The 18,721-nt window shown below is 47.7% G+C and overlaps 1 pseudogene; it reads right to left on the reverse strand.

Annotated features, from left to right (window-relative positions):
- Positions 1-1,008: 1,008 nt before the first annotated feature.
- Positions 1,009-2,122, reverse strand: LOC120849678 (annotated as a pseudogene).
- Between the last annotated feature and the right edge of the window lie 16,599 nt (positions 2,123-18,721).

An 18,721-nucleotide genomic window follows, 5' to 3' on the forward strand; every position in this document is an offset into this window, starting at 1 on the left:
CAACTTCTTCGCGTGGGCCAAACAGGGCTATTGAAAAATTAATTTCTAATAGCGTCTCGAATTTCTTCATGGATTTGAGTATCCTTGTAAGGCAATCTTGCAACTTTCCGTCGTTGAGGGCGGTGTCCGCGTTAACTCATTCAGAGTTTCTTGGACTCTGCAATAGTTTTCGCAAAACCTACTCAGTGACTGTACCCTGCACGTCCACCAGCCTTTTTGAGATGTGGGGGCATGCCTCCACTGGTTTAGCACCTGTGGGGGCGACTGCCCCCACTGCTCCTCCGGTTCCGGAGCCCCTGGCTGGGAATGCAGGTAGACGCGCCGTACGCGCTAGACTTCTGTGTAGAAAAGATTCAAAGCAACCAAAATAATGCGGTGACGAACGTGAGTGCTAGATGCCATTTGTTCTAGGCTTTGGCGTTAGAACAGTTACCACGGCAGACGCCAGCTAGTGTAGCGCGTGTAAGTACACTCGCAGGATGTTCCTTGTTTTTGGGGTAATTTAGCAAAAGATGTATTTGTTAGCGTGTGGTAATGTGGAATGCACACACACACACACACACACACACACACACACATATATATATATAGAAAAATACTGATGCGTTGGACGACGAAAAGTGCATAGGAAAGTGAACGTACCTCGAAGCTTTTCGTGGAGTTTTATTACATATAGGTCGATGTTTCGGCCTGAGCCGGACATATATATATATATATATATATATATATATATATATATATATATATATAAGACTAAGATCCGTACTTTCGGAGTTGCTATGCTAGGAAGTTTATTGCATGCTTTACGACAGTTTCGCCTTGAGGCTCGGCTTTGTCAGGAGATGACATAAATGTATGCCACGGGAAAACACATATATATTGCCGCCCGCACGGCCGATAAAGAAACGCTCGGCCACGGACTTCTAGAGGATTCGCGTTCATTCTCGCACCAGACGTAACTTTTCTTCTGCTTTTTTTGTTCTCGAAAGTGCCAGTTCATTCATCCTCAAAAGCCCAGCTGGAATCCACAACTGGCTGAATTTTTTTTTTCTGAAAGAAGTCGAATACCTTGACAACCACCCCCTTGGCATAGTCGAGCATGCTTTGCTGGTAGATCAGGTGACGCAGGTTGAAGCCAGTGATCACCTTGCTCTCGTCGTACAGCTTGATGGGGCTCACTTTGTCCACCTGCCACTAAGACTTGGCGAAGCTGAATAAGCTCTTGGTTTCACCAGCCACTATGCAAGAGGTCCCATAGAGAATGTATCTTCCCAGGGGCTTCAGGAGACCAGAACCCTTCTTGCAATCTTCACCACAAAGGCAATCCAACACGAGATCTACTCCAGGGGAGATTTTGGTCACTTCCTGGGCATAGTCCGAGCTGTGGTACAGGAGGTGGGTAGCCAGGTTGGTGAGCGCATCATGCTTGATCTTCGAAGCAGTTCCAATGAGGGTCGCCTCTGGCACAGTATTGCACAGCTGCGCCACTGCATGGCCCACACCACCACCAACGGAGTGGACAAGGACAGTCTGTTTCTCCCGAAGTTTGCCGTTGTCGAACAGCAGCGAGTAAGCCACGACATAGTTCATGAGCACGGCAGCAGCATCACCGAAAGTCATCAAGGCAGGCAGCACATAAGCTTGCTTAACTGGAACTGTCACCAGCTCAGCCCAGGCCTTGTACTCTGCAAAAGCAGCTACACGATCGCCGACCTTGAAGTCTGTCATTCCTTCACCCACAGCTTCAACTTCTCCTGAACACTCGAAGCCCATGAAGGACGGAGTCTTGGGGAGATTGTCATTGACTCCCTGACGAACCATCAGATCCAGGAAGTTCAGACCACAGGCCTTGACTCTGACGAGCAGGTCACCCTCGACGGCCGCTGGCTCAGGCTTTTTGACAATCTTCACCGTCTTGAGACCGCCGAAGCCCGTGAGGACGACGGCCCGCATTTCTTTCACTGGAGGAGCAGCCGCGGCTTCTTCCGCAGCAGCCGGTGCAGCCACCGCCGCCGCCGCCGCGGGTTTCGCCTGTTCCTCCGTCTTGGTGCCGGCTTCTGCCTCGGACATTGCGACGAGTTTCCGAAGGGGTTCAAAAGTGAAATCTGGAGCGACGCGGCGATGCTTGATCGATTGGCTACTGACGAAGCGCACACTTCGGCTGGCCCTGACTCAACTGGAGGGTAGCGTTTGACAGCTAGCCAGGCAAGGAGGGAGAAGCGGTACCAGGCGCAAGCGGTGCGAAGGCGGCGCGGAAGCACTCGACGTGGAGTTCCAGCCCGGAGACAGGGTGTGGGTGTGGACACCCATTCGCCGCCGCGGACTCAGCGAGAAACTCCTAAAACGCTATTTTGGACCCTACAAGGTCATTCGTCGCCTTAGGGACTTGAACTACGAGGTGCACCCCGATGGAACCCGACCATCAGGACGTCGCCTGCCACGGCCCGAAGTCGTCCACGTAGTTCGATTCAAGCCGTTCCACGCGCGTTAGGATTGTGACACCGCATGTTTATTTCGTTTCACCGTAAATTGTTTTAGCCATTTCTGTTTTCGTTTTGCTTTGCATTGGGCCGATGCACTTTCAAAAGGGGGGATAATGCCGCCAGCAGGGTCGATAAAGAAACGCTCGGTCACGGACATTTAGAGGATTTGCGTTCATTCTCGCACCAGACGTAACTTTCCTCCTGCTTTCTTGTTCTCGAAAGTGCCAGTTCATCCTCGCCCCGAGTACGCAACGCTCGAACTTTCTTTGCCGAACTTTCGAGATAGTGACGCACGCTAGATAAGCAGCTGTCCGCGACATTGTCGAGTCTGTCTTCGCTCGCACTCTCTGTTTCGCCGCCGAATCGCCGCCTGCCCTTTTTCATCATCGTACGTGGTCTCCGAGCAGGAAATAAACGAACATATGCACATGAATCCAAGGAATCAAAGAATCAAAGTTATTTTGATTTTTGGTTTGGCTTTCGGCGTTATTTTGGCTTTCGGCGGGTTCGTAAAAACTTTGATTCTTTGATTTATTGTATTAAGTACGGTTCATTCATCTGAATATGTTCGTTTATATATTTAAATGCATAAATATCCCCTCTCCTTTCCCGATTTGTTGCGATCTCTCTTTGCCTTTTCCTTTCCCTTCACCGAACTTTGGTGTAATCAATTTAGTACTCACCCAGTCCCCTTTTCGTTTACAATATTACTACGACTGCAACTGTCAATCTTCCCTCACTCCCAATATATATACAGGCAGCCTGTCCCCATAGGGAGAAACTGTATTAAAATCGTCTGGTGAACTAGTTGGTTATACATCTTGGTAAAACATTTGCGCGAAGACAAGGAAGGAAGAACGTAGAGACAGGATAGAGCGCTATAGGAAGGATTTATTCCCTAAATTCCTTAAAAAAACAGGCCTCTTCCGACATTTGCAAGCTGAAATGACGTGTCACGTCACTGCCGCAACTCGGAACTAGCATGGGCCGAAAATCAGCAATGGCTGTCATCCAGCCAGTTAAGCGACGACAGCTGACTGACCTCCTCGCCGAGCTCAAGGAGTGCTTCGCCACGTCATCAAACGTGCGCCAGACGACGGTTGCGAAGCATCGAATAGTTACTGATGACAACGCAACTTCCTGTGCATCGGCCACTGTACCGAGTTTCCGTGAAAGAAAGGGAAATCACCCAGAAGCAAGTTCAGAAAATGCTTGTTGACGACATCGTCCAGCCCTCAGACAGTCCGTAGGCTTACCCGATAGTCCTGGTGAAGAAGAAAGACGGAACCCTAAGGTTCTGCGTGGGCTATCGCCGGCTCAACGCAGTAACAAAAAAGGACGTTTATTTACTGCCCCGGTGTGACGGTACCCATGATCGGCTGCGCCACGCCCGATACTTTTCGTCCATGGACTTGAAGAGCGGGTACAGGCAGTTTGAGGTCGACGAAAAAGATCGTGAGAAGACGGCCTTCGTCACGCCGGACGGACTGTGTGAATTTAAAGTAATGCCGTTCGGGCTGTGCATAGCGCCAGCAACCTTCCAGCGCGTTATGGACACCGTCTTTTCCGGCTTGAAATGGCAGAGCTGTCTCGTCTACCTCGAAGACTTTGTGGTTTTTGCAAGCGAAATCGGCTAGCACCTGAAACGACTGCGATCCGTGCTACAGGCTATCAAGACTGCTGGGCTGACGCTCAAGCCTTCCAAGTGTCGGTTCGCCTATGGCGAACTAAAATTCTCGGGACACGTCGTGAGTGCTCAGGATGTAAGCCCTGATCCTGCAAAGACGTCCGCTGTCGAGGAATTCCCGAAACCATCGGACAAGAAGGCCGTTCGAAGATTCCTTGGGTTGTGCGCCTATTACAGACGTGTCGTTCGTGACTTCGCACAGATTTCTGCACCGCTGACGCAACTGACGACGGACGACGTGCAACTCCAGTGGAGAGAGAACCAAGAACAAGTGTTCGAGGAACTCAAGCGAAGGCTCCAGTCACCCCCTATCCTCGGCCATTTTGATCAGTCGGCGGAGAGAGATATCGACGCAGACGCCAGCAATGCCGGCCTTGGTGCGGTACTTGTTCAGCGACAAGAAGGAGCAGAGAGAGTAATCGCTTACGCCAGCCGGGCGCTGTCCAAGGCAGAACAAAATTATTCAACGACCGACAAGAAAAGTCTTGCTGTCGTCTCGACATTAACAAAGTTCCGTCCGTACTTCTACGGGATCTCGTTCCGCGTGGTCACTGACCACCGCACCATCTGCTGGCTTGCCAACCTCAAGGATCCGTCAGGACGCCTCGCCCGCTGAAGCCTTCGATTGCCAGAATTCGAAGTAGCCATTGTGCATAAGTCTGGACGCAAGCATAAGGACGCTGACTGTCCGTCTAGTATTCTAATCGAAACTTCCATTGCCGACGACGATGACGACGCCCATTTTTTTGGCGTAGTTACCGTTACCGACGTGAGGGCACTTCAACGCGACGGCACGTAACTTTGTACCGTGATCGACCACCTCGAAGGTCGAGGAGGCTCAGTCCCGCGGGCCTTTTTTCGGTACCTATTGAGCTTTGTCCTGCGGCCAGGCGTGCTCCTTTCAAGCGTGCCACGACGACTTAACGGTTGGACCTCTCCGCTACAGCAAGACCCTTGCCCGGATTCATGACAAGTACTACTGGCCGAAACTGCCGAAGACTGTTCATCTGTACACACGGTCATGTCACTAGTGCCAACGGCGTAAGAAACCTCCAACGACGCCTGCGGGATTCTCGCAACCGATATCGGCTCCAACTACGCCATTTCTACAGATTTAAATGGATTTACTTGGGCCCTTCCCGCCGTCGACGTCGGGGAACCGCTGGATAGTTGTGGCCATATATTACCTCAACTGGTACGCGGAGACGGAAGCCCTTCCGTCGAGAACAGCGGAGGAAGTCGCCAAGTTTTTCGTGGAGGTTTGTTGGGGGCACCATATCGTTCGACATGGCGCCCCCGAAGTCTGGATAACCGACCGAGGGTCACCTTTCTTGGCTCAGCTCACGCAACTGATCCTTCAGATCAGCCACGCCAGCCATCGTCGGACCACCGTGCACCATCCGCACACCAACTGGCTAACGGAGCGGCTCAACAAGACAATCGCCGCCATGATCTCTATATATGTCGACGTAGAACACAGGACGTGGGACGAGGTATTATTATACGTCACGTTCGCCTACAACACCGCAGCTCAAGAAACAACCGGGTCTACACTATTCGAGCTGGTGCACGGCAGAAAGGTGACGACCATGCTGGACGCGATGCTGCCCCATGAGCCAGTGCATGACGGATGCGGCAATGCTCATGCGGTCAGTCAGAGAGCAAAAGAGGCACGCCAACTAGCCCGCCTTCGAATCCACGATCAGCAGAGTGCCGATGCTCGCCGGAGCAATCTTCGTCGCCGCGCCATCCACTTCCAGCCCGGAGAGAGGGTGTGGGTATGGACACCGATTCGTCGCCGCGGTCTCAGCGAAAAACTGCCGAAGCGCTACTTTGGGCCTTACAAGATCATCCGACGCCTCGGAGATCTGAACTACGAAGTTCTTCCCGGCGGAACACGACCATCAACAAGACGTCAGCCGCGACCCGAGGTAGTGCACTTCGTCCGGCTGAAGCCGTATTACGAACGATAGAACTTTCCACTCTCATTGACGAGTGAACTGTGAACTGTGGCTCGCGATTCTGCTGTCCTTTTGTTGTGCCTTTGTTTTGTCTTTTTTTGTTTTATGCTGCATCGGGACGATGCACTTTTTCTAAAGAGGGAATAATGCCGCGAGCGCAGCCGACCAAGTACGCAGCGCGCCTGTGGCCCAACGGGTATTGCGCTTGCCTTCCACACAGAAGGCCAGGGTTCGATTCCTGGCCCCGGCCCTCGAAGGGGGCACCTGTCAAAGCAGGTGTTTAGAGAGTGGCGTCTCCACGTACTCCGAGCCCCGCAGGGGGCGCCTGCCTCTTGTGTTCTAGGTGCTTGGTGAGAAGCGTCACCACGGACCCCAGCCACGTGGGCCACCTCACGCAAGGGGCACCTCCTCTAGTAGGTGCTCGGTGAGTGGAGTCACTACGAACCCCGAGCCATGTGGGTTCGCCCAGCCACGTCTGGCTGTGCGTGGCTTAAAACCCGTGCCAGGGGAAAAGGGGATCATGGTAGTTGAGCTTAGCCCGGGGTACGTTTGGACCCTTCGGGGCCCCCCGGGTGAGGCAACATACCGCTTCGGCCCCTGCTTCTCGCAGACGGGTGTCCTGGCTTGGCCCGACCAGGATGATTCAGTCAGTCGCCTCATCTACCCTCTTCTTTCTTTTTTCACTTTTCCTCTCACCTCTTTCTTTTTTCTTCTACACTGTCTTACTTCCATTTTCACTTTCTTAGGCGGCAAGGGCCAACCTTGAGTGGAAACAGGTACTGTCCCTTCAACCACACTAGGATTTAGTGCCCGGACAGCACTGGTAGAGTAATTGTGTCAGCTAAACCAATCTTGCTATGGCACATTACCTACCCCATTGTTGGGCTCCGTGGTGGGTGGTGCACCCGGGCACTGCACTTTTCCGACATCTTTATGGGTTCTAGGAAAAAAAAAACACTGATTGCGCCCTCAAAAGGGTCTGCACCGCAGCCATCACTGCAAAGACACCTGACCTTCCTCCAAGGTTCTCAAAGTTTTTATTCATTCATTCTGAAGGCAATTAACAGCTCTCACAAATGTCCCCGTTCTTAGTAGCAAAGGTACTTGACGATGCAATTGGGAAAACTACAAGACAAAGATAATGAGCTCCGGCGATTTACTTGTTGAGGTGGAAACGAATCAGCAGAGTACTGCACTACTAGGTTTAACGTCTGTTTCTGGTTATGACGTCTCTGTCTCTTCCCACCGAACATTAAACAGCATTCAAGGAGTTACCTCCAAGGATGACCTTCTTGACAGCTCTGAGAATGAAATATTTGAAGGCCTTTCTGACCAAGGTGTCACAGCTGCAAGGCGTATCACCATGCGTCATGACGGGAACGAGCTCAAGACAAAACATGTTGTACTCACCTTCCAATCGACCGTCCTTCCTGAAGCTGCGAGGGCTGGGTACCTGCGCTGCAGCGTTCGGCCTTATGTGCCAAACCCCGTACATGCTTTAAGTGCCAGAAATTTGACCATGGCTCTCAAAGCTGCCGTGGAAAGGCCACCTATGAAAAGTGTAGCAAGACCGAGCACGAAGCTGATGCATGTACCAAGAAACCACATGGTGTAAACTGCTCAGAACCTGACCCAGCATATTCTAGCTCACGCAAGACATGGAAAGGCGAGAAAGAAGTCCTCCCCTTGAAAGTCAAAGAAAATTTTTCTTACACTGAAGCACGTCGTCCCTTTGCATTCGTGCGGAAAGGCGGCTACACCCAAATGGTGCAGTGGGGACCTTTACCACAGTAGGTTGCAGTGGCAACCCAGGCGTCATTTCTGGACTTTGGGAAGCCACGGCAGTCAACCACGCCCCAGCTGAAGATTCAGCTTCCGGGCCGTGCAATCTCGGCTGGGCGGTCTACAGACCCTCCAAGCCAGAGTCCTAACCCTCGCGCTCCAACAAAGCAACAGCCTGTGTCTCCTCAGGCTGTTTCCCGAACCCATGATGGGCCGGTGGCTGCTGCAACCGTCCCTCCTCCGTGATCTCCTTCCAGGGAGATGGGTCGACACTCTCGCCCACACTTCCTGGAGAGAGCATCATCGAAGGAGCGGCATGGCTCTCGTGCCGCACCTGCAACGCCTAAGGGACTGGGACGCGTGGACTTGGGCGACGCTGCGCCCAGCACCTCCTCTGCCTCTTTGGCTGTGGCTGGTCGCGGGCGGGGCATGGTGCCCCGTACCCCGAACCTGAACAACCTGCAGAAAGAGCCTCGCCTCAGGAAACTGAGGCCATGGATGAGTGTAGAGAAGTCTCCACTCATGCGTCTGACCAAGACGACATGGAGTGGCAGACTCCTAAAAGTAAGCACAAAAACAAAAAAGAACAAAACCGGTGATCCCCCCGACGTGACATTGCGAATTATTTTTTTTTGCCACATGCGGCAGCTTTAGAACTTTTATTTATTTTCCCATTGTTTCTTCTTTATTCACATTTTTACTTATTTTAAAGAAAGAACGACCAGTTTCCATTTTATGCACTGGAACTGCCGTGGCCTGATAAAAGATATTAATGATGTGAATATTTTATGGACGATCTGAGATCCACTGCTATCAGCCTGCAAGAAACGCATTTAAATAACACTACAACACAAATTTTACGTCAGCACCAAGTTTTAGAAAAGATAGAGTCTCCTCAAACTCGTCTGGAGGAGTGGCTTTATTGGTGCAGCGTGGTGTTGCTTGCTCTGGGGTCCCCCTTTCGACGTTCTCAGAGGCTGTAGCGGTGCGTCTTCTTGTTGACCGTTGGATCACGGTAGTTTCTCTCTATCTGCAACCTAACTCTCCATTGCATATCAGAGAACTTGAGTTACTTGTGAAATAATTATCTCAACCTTTTTTTTTTAGTTTTACGCGATTTTAATGCCCACCACCCTTTGTGAGGTAGCGCTCGCCAGGATTCACGTGGAGGTGTCGTAGAGCGGTTTTTATTTTCATCTGGGTTGTGTCTTTTAAGAGGAGGTAACCTATATTTTTTAGAGCAGCACATCAATCATTTACAAGTATTGAATTTTCTATTGCATCACCAACTTTACTTCCATGCTTTTCATGGTAGGTTTCAAATAATCCTTTTGGAAGCGATCATTTCCCTATTGTTTTAGAAAGTACGATGCCAATTCTTTCCATTCTGACACGACTTTCAAGGTGGAAATTAGAAAAGGCTGACTGGTCGATTTTTTGTTTGGAGGCTTTTATTGATTCATCTGTTCTTGTAAACATGAGCCCTGAAGATGATACGCTGTATGTTACTGAAGCGATTATAAATGCCGCATCACGCAATAAGCCCCAGACGTCTGGACGACTCCCCAAGAGGTGTAAGCCATGGTGGAACGATGATTGCACCACAACGCGCAAGTCGCAAAACAAGGCATGGTGCATCTTCAGACGTTATCCCACTCCTAGTAATATACTTGAATTAGGAAGAGCCAAAGCTCGCTGGACTCGAAGGCAAGCTAAAGGCAGGTCTTGGAAAAAGTATGTCACCTCTTTGAGCACCTTTGTTTCTTCAAAGGAGGTGCGGGATCGTCTCACGAGGATTAGGGGAGACTATCGGTCTTTCAGGATAACCCTCTTTCCATCAGCAACATCCCTGAAGGAACAAGCAAATATTCTTGGTGAACACTTCCAGGAAGTCTCTAAGTCCTCCAACCATAGTGAATTCTTTAATAAGAGGTTTAGATCAGCAGCAAAAAACAAACTATTTCTTAGCATTCCTTAGCATCTCAGGGTGCTCCTCAGATGCGAACGCCTGAATTCCTAAACGGTTTGCTCACATTTTTTTCATTTTATTGTGGGATGCTGCTCGTTCTTCTGACTGTTGAAAAACGGCACACATAATCCTCCTGTTGAAGCCCAGAAAAGACCCCTCTTTACTGACAAGCTTCCGCCCAATTGCTTTAACAAGCTGCCTGGGCAAAACCTATTTGAGATTCATTAATCGCCGTCTTGTACACCTTTTAGAGGCAGAGGGTGTTTTTTTTATAGAAATCAGTGTGGCTTCAGAGCGGGCAATTCCACAAATCACCTTGACCGCCTAGAAACTTCTATTGGGGAAGCATTTGCCCATCGCCTGCACTGTGTTTTTTTCATCTACAAAATGCTTATGATAGGACTTCAAGATATGGCATCCTTCGAGACTTGTATTCGTATGGTGTCCGAGGCCGCACACTTTGCTGTATTCAAAGCTTCTTGGTGCGTTGTACCTTCCGAGTGCGATTAGGCTACATCCTGTCAGATGTTTTTCTCCAGGGGAATGGCGTCCCTCAGGGTGGAGTACTAAGTGTTACACTCTTCGCTGTGAAGATTAATAGTCTCGCTAAGGTTATACCACCTTCTGTATCCTGTTCAATGTATGTGGACGATGTGCAGATATTGCTTTCCTCTTGTAACTCGTCCAGCTGTGAACGGCAACTGCAGCTCACAATCAATTAGGTGAGCAAGTGGGCTGATCAAAACGGCGTTAGGTTCTCCCCCAAAAGGCAATCTGTGTTCCCTTTTCACTCCGCCGTGGTCTGTCTCCAGATCCAGTGTTGCACTTGAATGACGTTGTTATATCTGTAAAGGAGGCTCAGAAATTTCTAGGAATAATATTTAATAAAAAGCTAACTTTTATACCCCACTCGAAAGAGTTTAAACATAAATGCTTACGTTCGTCAAACATTCTCAAAGTGTAGTCGCATACGACCTGGGGGTCTGACAGACGGTGCCTCTTGCGACTTTATAACTCTTTGGTGCGGTCCCGCCTAGACTGTGGCGCGATTGTTTATGGGTCGGCGCGTCTGTCTGCCCTAAAGGTGTTGGACCCCATGCATCACCTGGGGCTCCGACTTGCCACGGGGGCATTTCGAACATCACCTGTGCTTAGCTTGTATGCTGATTCACATCAAATGTATCTGAAGACGAAGGCAATATTTGTGTCTTTGTTATGCTTGCAAGATATACAGCTTTCGACAACATCCCTCTTTTGATGCCCTCCAACCTACTACATACCTCCAACTCATTGAAAACAACTCGAGTATTGTTCGGCCGAATTGGAACATAAATGCAAGGACTACTGGCACTTTTACAATGAAGGATCAAAAACATCAACTTTCGTAGGGTGTGTGGTTTATTCCATTGCCTTTAAGAAAGTTAGACAACTCCACACTCTGGCTAATATTTTTACTGCTGAATTGTACGCCATTTTAATGGCTGTTGAGTACTTACTGGAGAACAATATAATGAAAGCAATTCTGTACGTCGACTCTCAGAGCGTTCTTCTAGCCGTTTCGTTCTTAACAAACACCAAGAACCTCCTCGTGCAATGTCTTCGGGTACGATTAAACCGAGCACTTCAACTGAGACACTTGATCAAATTCTCTTTGGGTGCGAGCCACGGGAGTATTTCCGGCAATGAGAAAGCAGACTTGCTTCCTGCCTCTGCAAAAGTGTGCACAAAACTGCCTCTTGGCTTGCCACATCAAGACCTAAAACCAATCATCCAGAAATCAATTATGAAGTCATGGCAGTTGAATTGGGATATGGAAAAAGAAAACAAGCTTCATGTTATCAAGCCCCAACTGGGGGTGTGGGAGAGTTCCTTTCATAAAGACCATCAGGTTGAAGTTCTCCTTTACCGCTTAAGAATGGGTCATACCCGTCTGACTCATTTGCACCTGCTCTGTGATGAGGATGCTAAACTTTGCCACAACTGTAGGAAACCTATGACTGTTTTGCACATCTTGTGCCATTGCAAATCTTTAAAACAAAAGCGGCGATCATGTTTTCCAGAACTTTTTCGAGATGACTTTCCCTTTCATCTATATTTTCTGTTTGGCGATCAACCCTTGGTACCATTCAATCGAGTTTTAAATTTCCTCCATAAAACTGGCCTTTTAGACCAGCTGCAGCTTAAAGTTCTTATAGATTACACCCTTAAGCCCCTTGGAAAAGTCTTTGTTTGGCGCACCATGGCCTAAGTTGCTCTTGTGTCAAAAAAAAACCAATCATCATCTTCACCTGGCCCCTGCTACACATTTTTCTTGACGCCGTACTGTGATGTTCTGGTAACTTCGAAAACCGTCTTGCTGATTCGAGGTTAGAATGTTCTACGCACCAAAACTTCTACGCCGAATGTTCCAGAAGCCCACGCGTGTACAAAAGTTGCTCGGCGTGGCAAACCGGAGTCAGTCTCGCCCCAGCGTTCGACCCAGCTGTTTTGCCGACTTCAACGCCCGCCAAGCTGTTTTGTTATCTTCAGCTTCTTTTTGTTTTGGGCACAAGTTCGCCCCGTTAAACGCTTAGTTTCTTCAGACATCATCGTCTCATCAATTGTCATTCGTGGCAATATTATTTTGAACACTTATTTATAATCTTCCATTCACATATAAAACAACTTTTCTTGTTTGCTAGTTTATTTATATCAGAGCAGAATACTGAAAATGATAATAATCGGTGAAAGAAAAACAAACCCACCTTATTTGGCAAATAGGTCTAAAAAAACCAAGAAAATAATTCTTAGAAAAAAAAAAAAATGGTACCTAGAATATTATGAATTTTTCTGATTGAATGCAGTCGTGTGACAAAACTTGCATTTTGTTGTATTATTAAAATGTGCCCATTTGAACTTTGTTCTTTCAAAAAACTTTGCGTGAAGTGCCTCCGAAATAAATTTTTGTACAGATGTAATACATATATTAGGCACTAGAGAATTTGCCATATTATTGGCGAGGGATTCTATTTATTGTAAACATTCATAACGAGTTTTTTCTTTTTTTACCCAGGAATGAATTGTACGCTTCCATTGAACTGGATACTATCCGTAGTGGAAATGCATCAAAAAGCTTATGCGACTGAGAAACGTGCAGTTTACATGTCATCTTTGAACGTTTTCGGCACAAGAATAGTGGCATACGATAAAATGGAGGGGTAGCATGGCAAATTGTTTAAAACGTAATGTTTCTGTGTTATGGGCATATTTGTATATGAAGTACATGGGCTTTTATGGGACCAGTGCCGTAACCTGCTAAGAGATGGCGCAAGCATATGATGACACAAATTTCTGGGTAGGAATTCGGCGATTCTATTCTACTAATGGAAAGTGTGAAAAACCTGTTTTCCAACCGACAGAAAATTTTGTTCTTTTAAAAATATGAAGTAATCGGAAATGTGAGAGTTACTTTTTCCAGTAACGGGAACTTACCTCTTTAAGTAATCAACTAAAATTGTTCAAGACTTTTTGACCAAGCCCAAAAGTAATCGGAAATGAAATTGGTTACTTTATTCTAGAAATGCGTACAAAGACTGCTATATGTAAGCTGCACATCAAGCACCCCCCCCCCCCCCCCCCCCCCGCCTTTTTAATTTCCTTTTAGGTGGGAGAAAACCAGACTTTTTGCGGGCTGTCGACGTTCCTCTGCAACCTAACAGCAAGTGCTACTACCGGGACAGAGACTTTTCTTCGTTAGCCATGTTTTGCGCTGGTGTTCCCGAACGAGACTCCTGCTATGTAAGCTGGATTCTAGCTGTAATCAAGTACCGCCGTTAATTATTATGCGTAGCCACGTCCAGCTTAATAAATGCAAGGCGTGGATTGTAATGTTCACGTTTCTTGCCACCTGATTCCTTTATAGGCGATCCCAAAGGCTGATGCCGGTATCTGATTGGTTGGAAAGGAATAGAGCCACACCCTGCATTTCTTACGCTCTCAGTAACTATAGTACATACTGTATTAAAAAAAAGCGGTAAAGGAATATCGGATTTATCGCGACAAATAAAAAGGGAAAATGAGCGAGTCAGTACGTAAATAGTGAATGGGTTACATTCCAGGTCGAATAAACAGAGAAAATAATAATAATTATTTGAATGTTGCGGTTGAGTATCGAGGGTACTATCTCACTATACTTGGTTTCAGCTTAAGTCCAGACACAGCCTACGCTACGAGTTAACGGAGCCAAACCAGCGGCGTCAAAAGCGCAAGTCACTGGGCCTTTTTGGTTTATAAATAAAGGCCGGCAACAAACCACATCTTAATGGAAAGAAACCTTACGTTTTGAGGCCTCCGCGGCTTTTCTTCAGCGGCAATGGAATGGCCGTTGAGGAGCGGGTTTTTTTTTTTTTCGATCTCCTTTCAGCGATATGGCGGAGCTCGATCGTTGACATAGACCAGGGGTGGCCAAACCGCGGCTCGCGAGCCGCATGCGGCTCTTTGCTGGTCAAGGTGCTGCTCGCGGATCCCTCGTAAGAGGACCCCCCCCCCCCCCACACACACACACACGACCATATTGTATCCATATTGTACGTATGGAAAGAATTCCAGAATAAAGGACAGCTTGCGGTTTAGCAGCCTTGTGCCCCCATACGTACAGTCAAACCGCTTTTCAATCGTATGTTTCCACAGATCCTGTTTCTTTCATTGTTCAAGAGCATTTCCCGGAACCTAATTGGAAAGGCATCAAGGACAGGGACTGTCAAAACATGCATGCACTTTGGCTTGGGGTCGAGGAAATGTTCTGTCTCGCGGCCTTTGCCACTCGCCGGTGATACTTGTCTCCTTTAAGTAACGGATGTTCCCTCTATATCGTTTCTTGTTGAAGTTCGCGGAAGCCCAGGTTGACCTCATTCATAGCCGTAGACGTTATGTTCAAGTTCACAAAGGACCAGAAACATTCTCATTGTTATCTTTACCCGTAAGCTGCTTTTTTATGCTTTCGGGGGGAAGGGAGGGGAGATAGCCAGGCAGCGGTGCTTGTTTGCCCCCCCCCCCCCCCCTTTCCGGCGGCTCTTAGAAGTTTCATGGTTTCCTTTGCGGCTCTTAGGCCGGGTCAGCCTGGCCACCCCTGACATAGACTGAAGTTTGTGATTAATTCAGCTTATTATAGAATACATAGAGAAACATGACGAACACCAGGCTGGTTTGATTTGACGGTGCCTGATTGATAGTGTCGGCTCGTAGCGTCGTCTATGCCTTGACATAAAGGGGCGCTCAAGTGCCCTTGTAGTGTAGAAACTTGTTTTCGATGTCATATGGCTTGTTTCATATTTTGTGAATAAAAAATTCAATTTCTAGATGGCAAGACGTAATGCTAAACTCGGAGCAATCTAAATTCGTACAAAGATGCCGCTCTGCTCTCTCTCCCGCCCATGGATTTCACCAGCACTGCGCACAACTACACACCAACTCACGTTTACAAACAAACCGGAGCGCCCCTAGCGGATGCCATCGGCGCCGCACATGCGCGATTGGGGTGTGGGCAAGAAGCTCGCCGTCGCCCATAAACAAACCTTTGAAATGCGATGTTCTCGGTGTCAGTGTGAGTCCCCCTGCCCTCTTCCGCGTTCGAATTATTGATTCTACTTCTTGGCGATGTATGACTGGTTGAGCGACGTCAACGAAATTATCGAGGCTCGTTACACTTCAAAACTTCGCGTGATAATGTGACATGTGGCGATTCATTCCGCGTGGACGCCGCAGTGTGTACGCTAAAGCCTGATTCGCATGAGATTTCGCTCGCTATTTTCAATCACGACGCCGCTCGGGCTGTAAAAGCGTGAACCGTTGCTGAGATGGTCGATGTCGATACTGAAAATTGCAAGCCGAATCGGACCAAATGAATTAGACATAAGAAGTCGGTGATGGTCACTGGTAACAATGATCAACATCTATTTGTATCAACCGTTTACATCGAGCCTGCTTACCAACCTTCAAATTTAAGTCTTTTGAGGCCTGCACTTACTTCTTATCGCAAGTACCGGGCCAACATTTGGTCTACGGGCCGGCATCGTCTAATAGAGCAGACGACAAGCAGAAACGTTTGAAAAAGCAGACGACAGTTCGAACATCCAGGCGGCCGTCTGAACTTGAAGACTCACTGAACGTTGTCCACAGGTGGTCCGCACAGCTTGACGGTTTTCTGGCTTTCGTGTTGGAACAAAACAAATAAATCTGATGACCACAAGTATCCGTGAATTCAACCCAAAGTGCTTCCCGCCCAAGCAATCGTTGTGCGATGGCGTCTGGTTTTCCCTTTTCACGGCACATATCCAGATTCTCGGGCGAACCGAGTACGTGAAAACTGACCTTCCAACCTTTCTTTACACTTTTGGTACGGCTTCAGTCGCGGCGTTTTGACGAGAAAGCAGGTTTTTATCTGGTTTCTTTCAAAACAACGCAGGAATACACGGAGACTTCTGCCCACAGCCCCAGACCGGAAGTGCGACCGACGCGCCACCACCGCGCCGTGACTTCACAGAGTTGAGTTCGTGTATACGCCAACTCTGCATTGGTACGCCACAACGCGATGGTGGCGCGTGGGGCGCCCTTGCGGCCCCGGGTGTGGACGAAAGTCGCCATAGCGGCAGTGAATTTGCTGTTTTGTTTTGAAAGAACCCAGAAAAACCTGCCTTCTCGCCTAAACACCGCGACTGGGGCTACTCCAAAAGCGTCGGAAAAAGTATCAAGATCAATCTTCACTAGTTTGCTTTGCCTTCTTAACTTCGAAACTTCAAACTTCGAAAGAAAGCTTCGAGAAAGAGAGAAATAACTTAGAAAGAGAAAACGATAGTTTGACTCGGGATAAGGAAGCAACTCGGGCGCCTACTGCCATTGAATAAAAAAAGGCGGACAGATTTCATCAGATTTCTCACCACGTTCTTTTTCACTCTGCCTAGGATGACTCCGGCGGTCCAGCCATGCAGCATGAAGAGGGACGGACAGTGCAGGTTGGAATAGTATCATACAGTTTCGGCTGCGCCCAGGATCACACGTATTACACTCTGGTGTCAAGCTACATAAACTGGATTGAACATTTCATCGGGTAACTACAGTATGTCGACGTCTGGAAAGTACTCCTTGAATAAAGGCAAATTTCTCGGGTTACTTCCACATTTATTCGAACAGACCAATCTCTCTGCGCGTTCTACGCATGCGTTTAGCCGCCATAACTCTGGCTCATAGGGAACAGGCACCAGTGCACGAGCCGTTTCGTGCTCGACTCGCACAGAGTTCCAACGGGGTTGTCACGCGTGCAGAAATACTTTTTTTTCCATAGTCCATTCCGGCTTCGGTAGCATAAACGAAACTAACTGGTGAGATCGGTTTATTGAAGCCGGTTCAGCATTAGTGAGTCTTAGCACATTATACGCCCCAAAAAGCGGGCCCAGCAAGCCATACTTCGAAGCCATGTTCAAGCCATGCTTCGAAGTGACGGCACGATCTTCCGCTACCAAAGCGCAGCTCTAGAATACGGTCAATAGGCGGCGCGCAAGTGGACGAGAGGAGAAGAGAAAGGAGTGGGAGAGAGATTGATCACGTGTTCAACGAAACTCCTCCACCATAACTCTTCCTCTGTCCGGAGCAGAAGACAGATTTCGGTCGTGGGTTCCACGTTCACTGGAACGCGCCTAATGGCATTTTAGTTGACGAAATATCCTTCGAGGTATTTCTTCTCAGCTTTCTCGAAGGCTGAGTTCGCGTTCGCAAAGAAGAAGAGAATTTTCGGAAGCAGTAGAAAAGGTAAGACTGCCATCCCTTAGCAAAAAGAGGCCGTACTTGAAACGGAGTTAAAATATATTGAATAAGAATATTCATTTTGTATTTATTCTGTATTATTTTGTCCGCATTCGAAATACGCGCGTAAGGTATTCAAAATATATTATACATATTAAAAAGAAAAGATTTTAGATACACCAAAAATATAAATTCCTTGCACCTCAAGATGCCATTTGTGTATTAAATACCGGCTACACAATTTTTAAAATTTGTTTTTATTTTAAATTTAATTAGTATATGGTGTTCCTGTGGTATTTGAAGGTACTTCTAAATACCCCTCCCCCCATCACAACTACACATTAGAAACGAACACAAACACAAACCCTACGCCGCACTGAACACCTGAATAACCTTCCGAATGACTGCTTTAGAGCCTTATATAGCCTACATATTGGAGATAATCATTCGGCCGGTGACCACCTCTGCACTTATTAAGGTTCCAAGTATTCGATCTTCTCCCCGGGAGTCTGTCAAAGGGAAAAAAGTGTTTTGAAATTCGTGGACAATATCTCTTACTAGAAAACAATGGAACAACTAATAATAATTCGGCGCAGTCGCCAAAAACAATATCCACAGAAAAAGGCTCCTAGAAGAAATGTTATTGCTTTTCTGCATAGCACCACTTAGGACGAAGCGAGCCAAGGCAGTTTCTTAATTTTAAAACAGTTATTTTACTTTTCTTTACTATTTAATGGGGTCATTAACGTCACTATATTAAAGTCACTAACAACATCACGTACAATGGTGAGTATACACATTCAGTGAACTAACATTATGCTAACACAGCCACGCCAAACATACCTGCTCAGAGCAGTTGCTGAAGCCTTCCAGTATCGGCAAGTGTTGCGGTTGTAGTTTCCGAACCCCGTTTGTGATTGGTGTGCAAGAAACTCATCAGGTGTGCTCTTGATAGAAAAAAGGAAACAATAACATAAACTGGGCTGTTTTATCAGTGCATTGCTGCACAACTCTATTGACAAGTTAATCGAATGTTGTATTTAGGCACTTCAGTGTACTCCAC

The sequence above is a fragment of the Ixodes scapularis genome, unplaced genomic scaffold (assembly GCF_016920785.2).
Source record: "Ixodes scapularis isolate PalLabHiFi unplaced genomic scaffold, ASM1692078v2 PGA_scaffold10__122_contigs__length_95168666, whole genome shotgun sequence".
In the NCBI taxonomy this organism is placed as follows: Eukaryota; Metazoa; Arthropoda; class Arachnida; order Ixodida; family Ixodidae; genus Ixodes; species Ixodes scapularis.